At 29.6% G+C, this 6,205-nt stretch overlaps 1 long non-coding RNA gene across 2 annotated transcripts in view; it reads right to left on the bottom strand.

Moving 5' to 3' along the window:
* Positions 1-212: 212 nt before the first annotated feature.
* Positions 213-6,205, bottom strand: part of LOC139426330 (uncharacterized) — a 27,685-nt gene continuing 21,692 nt past the window's right edge. For both annotated transcript variants that reach the window (XR_011637573.1, XR_011637572.1), the window contains exon 3: positions 213-903. This is a non-coding gene — a long non-coding RNA (uncharacterized lncRNA). The remainder of the gene's footprint in view (positions 904-6,205) is intronic.

Raw genomic sequence — 6,205 nt, 5'->3', positions numbered from 1 at the left:
CTTTACAATGGTTGTTCAGATTATGATAATGTTTTTATTTGTTCCTCCTTCAAATATATAATTTGAGTTCCCTAATAAGCATTTGTTTTTAAAATATCATTTTTGACGAAGATTGTAAATTTATGTAATACACCCGATGATTACTTAACACTCTGTATTTTAACTATATTTTAAAAGTTTTTGTTTAATTAATTCATAAAATCTTTTCATTATGCTTCTGAAAATGGTATGAATACCATGCATATTTATTCAAATATTACAAATCATACATCATTAAAGTACAATGGGATTCAAATGTGATTTGGAAAGCCACAGTTAAAGTTAAATAAATTTTCCTCAAAGGAGTTGAATGATAATTCCTTTCACTCTTACAAATAAGTAGGATTTATTTTCTACATCCGGGACATTCCGGCCACTCCGAAATCATTTTGTCAATCTGGGAGGAATGGAATTTCGTCCTCATTTATTTTCCGAAGTGTCCGGCGTGCGAACCCCGGAGGCAAATGGTTAAAGTCTCCAGGACCAAGAATGGTGGATACATATGCGAATGATGAACAAATCCATCAAATGTCCTCTCCAGATTATTTATTACTCCAGGAATGAAGTTGATGACCTCCTTTGGATGTCCTTGGGCACACACTCTTTGCATTCCTCCTTTGTCTTTCCATTAGTTAATCGAGTTGTCGAGTGAGGGCGCTGCTGTCGCTTGATTTGATTGTTGAAGGGAGGGATGCTTCAGCGAGAAATAATCAAATTCCTCTCATTAGTCCGTTATAGCAGAGACGGGAGAATGATTTATGGCACTCAAGAACTAAGAAAGGGTTGAAAATCATCCTCTGGCGTCTTCCACCCTTTTCCCGGTTTCGGGAGAGCTTCAGAGTGGAAGAAGGTCCAAGGCATGTTCTAGAAGGAAAAGGGGTAGAAATTATTCGAATTTTAAAACGCGATTATGTACAGAAGATTGCCTTCTGGGGAATGTGGGGTATTTCATTATCTGGTCAAGTGATGCGCAGAGTTTGGTGACTTTTTAAGATTTCTATTGGGAAGAATCCATCAAAATCGTTTGCATACTTGAAAGTAATTTGAAATTTCAAGGTTGCAGAATTAAGTTTGATAATTTATAAATTGCTATTTTGCTTTACATTTTAAAAATTATTTAAAAATTAGTATATTGGAGATGAATTTGATCAAATTCAATTCCCTTCTCTGTCGTATATTTCACGGTAAAAGTATAAATTCCGACAAAAAAAATCTGTAAATCACGGTGGCATTTCCACCTTTTAATTAATATTTTTAGTGCACTCTTATTTAACTATAACCATCAAGGGATTACGTATCCCCCGAATGTTCTCTTAGCGTCATTTGATGAATATGCGTGGCCTGTGAAGGTGATTCAAAATTTTAAATCTTGAATCACCTTCACAGGCCAGCAAAAATAACAAAATCTATATTGATTTTTTGTTGGTAATTAGTTACTAAGCTGCCAATGATGTATGGGGAAATGATTATGAATTATATGATGATGAATAACCAGCTCTGTATGGAGATAAACATCATTGCGATAATTCCTTTTTGAATTCTTCAGGGTTTTGTCGTTATTTATTATTTACTAAGCTGCAAATGTTTTCTACTGAGATGATGATTCCTATGATAATGAATCAATGAGTAATTTGCACTGTAAGGAGATAAATATTATAGTGATGATTCTCTGTTTCTTATATTGCGCTTTTTTTTGTTTATTAGTTACTAAGTTGCAAATGGTGAAGTGATGATGAATTATATAATAATAAATAATCGGCACTGTCTGGAGATAAATATCATTGTGATAATTCATTTTTCCTCTTATTATTGCCATTGTAAATAATTAAGACAATAATATACTTAAGACACTGATATAATTAAGACAATGATAATGTGTATGATTGTCATGAATAATTGACATATTCAGATAATAAAGATCGTGGTAGTCACTTTTACTGTTGAAAGATTAAATTCATAGTAAGGCACGTGTTCTGATGAACTTTTCCAACTCGGTGCAGTTTACAATTTTCTCCTCGTAGATTATAATGAAACGGAACTTTGACTACTTTTACTGATATTTTCACGTTGTATTTTGTGAGTAATTACGTTGAGTACATCATAAAGATTTATTTCGTATACATCCGTGGAAATTATTTTTTATCTACTTAAATGATTGTTTGTTAAATATGTTAATTTTGTTTGGTTATTTTCTTCATTATTTCCGCTAGGATTTTCAATTTGTTTTTTACTTACAACTGTTGTGAATGGATCCAGTATTTTTGACTTTCTGTTGTTACACAAATATCAAAAATAAGAGTTAAAATATTCCAATAGTGCATTATTTATTTATTTACTTGAAAAAAAGAAGAGAACTTTATGTTTTAAACTGGTAATGAAATGATGGAATTTCGGTAATTTCGAAAATATTCCGTTAATACATTTTAGAGTGGGACAAGACAGACTACATGTAGAAATATTTTGATGCTAAAACTTTTTTTAATTGGTGCAAAGCAATAATAATAATAAAAAGAAAAATTGAGCAGGATTAATGCAATTTCAAGTTTAAGTAATATTTCTCTTTTTTGTTGTTTCTAATTTCTTAAATATCTATTGCTAGGAATTCAAAAAAAATCTCGAGCAATTTTTTTTTACTTAAAAGAAAAAATTTAGAAATTCATTTTGTTAGGAATTGTTTGCAAAATGAGAAATTATAAATTGCTTACAAAATGAAGCGTTTCAGACAAAAACAAATATTTAAAAATTCATAAGAAAATGAAGAATGCTATGAATCTGCAGTTTAAAAGAAAGAAACAAATAAGAAATTCTATCCTACATACTTCGGTAAAGGAATTTCACATGCAAAATTTAATTGTATAGTCAATCAATAAGAACCGATTTGATAAATTAAGCTTTAAGAAAAAAAAGCTTTTTAAAGATTTCCGCATAATATTAAAAAAAAAGAAAATAACAATTCTAAAAATTTACGGAAAAAAGTACTGGCACTCAGTTGCCAGTACTTTTATCCGTTAAATCCATTCTTACCGTAAAATTTTATGGAACAAAATATCTGTTGTTCCATAATTTTTACAGTAATATTTATTGAATCAATGAGATCCAGTAAATATTACTGTAAAATTTACGGTACAAAATTTTGTGGTAACAATTACTGTAATTTTCAATTAATTGTTTTATAATTAGAAGGCATGCGGTGGACAGTAAGAGACTGCGCCGAAATTTGCAATTCGAGAATATAAATTTGTTTTATTTTTTTCCTGCTCATAAATATTTGTGTACATTGTTTAACAATATGGCTTAAAACAATATGGTTTAAAAATGTTTAACAATATGGTTTAAAAAAGCTGCTCTAAAATTTTAGAATGTTTCAACCCAAGGTTCAAGAATTCCCTAGTCATACTGATTGACAGTTCATCGATTGAGAACCATTTTCGATTCATTTTTTATTCGAGAAGAGTAATTTTTTTAAAAATTATTTATCGCGTCTGAAGAAATTTGCAAAGAAATAATGCAAAATTGTTTATTGATATTTTTATTAACATATTGGTGCTAAAATACTTTTGCGTTATCGTGTTTGTTACTTTTACAATGGTTTTCGTTAGATTATTTTTAGACTATTCGTTAGACTATATTTCGTGAAGAATATATTAGTCAAAATAATGCATTTATATTAATATTTTTATTAATGAATTGGTAGTTAAATACTCGTAAGTTAAATACTCGTATCGTTTTCGTTACTTTTACTATAGTGTTCGTTAGATCGCATGTTTGAATGTATTGGACATAAGATATAATTATTTATTAGTATTTTTATGAATGAATTGAGGCTAATATACTCATACATTATCGTTTTTTGTTACTTTTACAATGGTTAACATTATATTTCACTTGTATGTTGGCTGTATATGATATAACATGTTGGTTATTGTTTTTTGTTTTTTAACAAATTGGTACCATTTCGTTTTTGTTACTTTTACAGTAGTTTTCGTTATATCGTGCGTTTTAATACATTAGATACACAATGAATTGTTTATTTATATTTCTATTAACGAATTGTTACAAACATACAATAATGGTAGCATGTTATGGCTTTTGTTACTTTATTAATGCCTTTCGCACTTTGGATATATCGGACTATTTTTTGTTCCCCAGGAAGTTCAATCACAGTAAGAAGGTTAAAGTTTTCATTTCACAATATTTTCAGTTAAATTGAACAGCGAGAGAAAACGAAAATTCCTTTCTAAACTGATAAGGTTTATTTTTAACCATTTTTTTTACATGGTTGGCATAGTTTTATCGGTAAAAACTGTCACATTTTTTGCCGGTATATATTTCATCTATTTTCCCTTCTAAAAAAAAAAGGAAGGAATTTTCTGTAGCTGAACAGTTGGGAAAAAAAATCGATTAAGATGAAGATACTGTTACGGTCCGTTTCCAGTGAAATTAGAGAGTAGATTCACGAGTCAAGAAAGTAGAGAAAACACTTCGAAGTCCGTCATAGGTTCTCATCACCCTCCACTGGCGGAGCCACCAGTCCATACATCAGAAGGCCCGCAGCCTGTACTTAGCGATGATGTATGCAGTGCAACTCTACACCCATTTTTTGTCATCAAATTGTCGTTAGCGCACAACACGTAACGATGCCCCCGCCTTTTTACGCCGAATATCTCAACACCCAGAAAAGTTTTTCTAGTTTTTTTGGTTTATTTTGGTTTGTCCTTCCCACGATGTTATTTTTTCGTGTCATCATTATGTTGGTTTATTTAGTTGATTTTTGCTTTTTAATTTTTAGTTCGAGTGAAAATGCTTGAGTGATTTTTCAGCTACTGCGTCGCTCTAACCACATATATCATTTTCTGAATGTATACAAAGAAAATAATAGTATGTCACGTTTTGGTATTTAGAGAGGAAAAATAGAGCTATAAGCGAAAATTTTTTAAAAACATTAAAATAAACGCTAGACTTCGTCTAATGACGGATCTTAATCTTTGTTTATGTGTATAATATAATCATTGAAACTCTAAAAATCTTAAAATAAACATGCACATACTGAAAAAATATGCATGATGCCATTCTGTGAATTTATGGATCTGTTTTATGATCAGAAAAATAAAATAAAAATAAAATAATATGAGCTTTATTCGCCGTCTAATAACAGACGTTATTCTCTGAATATCTATTAATAATCATTCTTTGAAATGCTTTAAAACATACACAATGCATAATTGTATAACGTATGTAATTTTCTGAATATTTAGCTCAATAATATTATCTACTGTTTTAAAAACTTTAACATAATGAGCCGTTTAGTAACAGATGTGGTTCCATGGATATTTGTATCTGTAATAGGACCATTTATATTTTAAAACCCTGAAACTAAACTTAATGGGTCGCTTAGACGCAGATGTCATTCTCTGGATATCTGTATCCATAATATGATCATTAAAATTTTAAAATCTGAAAGAGAGAAAAAAGGAAAAAAAAAGAACACATAATTCAGTGACAAAATCACGTCATTCTATAAATATCTGAATCTGTTTTATGAGCATGAAAACTTTTTAAAATCTAATACAAACTTAATTTACCGTCTGATAAACGACGTCATTCTTTGGATATCTGTATTTATAAGATCATTAACGTTTTAAAAGCCTTAAAATAAACATAATGCTTTGTCTAACCACAAAAGTCATTCGTAGGATATTTAGAGTTGTACTATAGTCACCAAAGTCACAAAACTTTAACGTAAACATATTGTACCGTCGTAAGCGTCATTCTCTGTATATTTGAATTGATAATATGATTGTGTAAGTTTTAAAAAACTTTAAAAAAAAATTATGTGCTCGAAACCATGGATTAAAGCCCCCTTACAGTCAAAATTACAGTTTTTTTTTTTTTTTTTTTTTTTTTTTTTTTTTTTTTTTTTTTTTTNTTTTTTTTTTTTTTTTTTTTTTGTAGTTTTCCTTTCTATGTAACACAAACGCGGGTTAGTTCCATGAAAAAGTCCTCCACGAAGGCAAATTTCTTCCAATATTTGATCCTGGAGTTCCCTTGTCTTTTGGATAGGGTTCAAAATTACAAGGTCAAATATTGGCGTCGTAAACTCAAAATTGAGAAATTGAGTCGGCTGTTCAACAACGATAAAAAAATAAAGAAGAATATTAAACTTTGC

The sequence above is a fragment of the Parasteatoda tepidariorum genome, chromosome 8 (assembly GCF_043381705.1).
Source record: "Parasteatoda tepidariorum isolate YZ-2023 chromosome 8, CAS_Ptep_4.0, whole genome shotgun sequence".
In the NCBI taxonomy this organism is placed as follows: Eukaryota; Metazoa; Arthropoda; class Arachnida; order Araneae; family Theridiidae; genus Parasteatoda; species Parasteatoda tepidariorum.
Note: the sequence above shows the minus strand (reverse complement) of the source record. Positions and strands in the feature narration are given on the sequence as shown.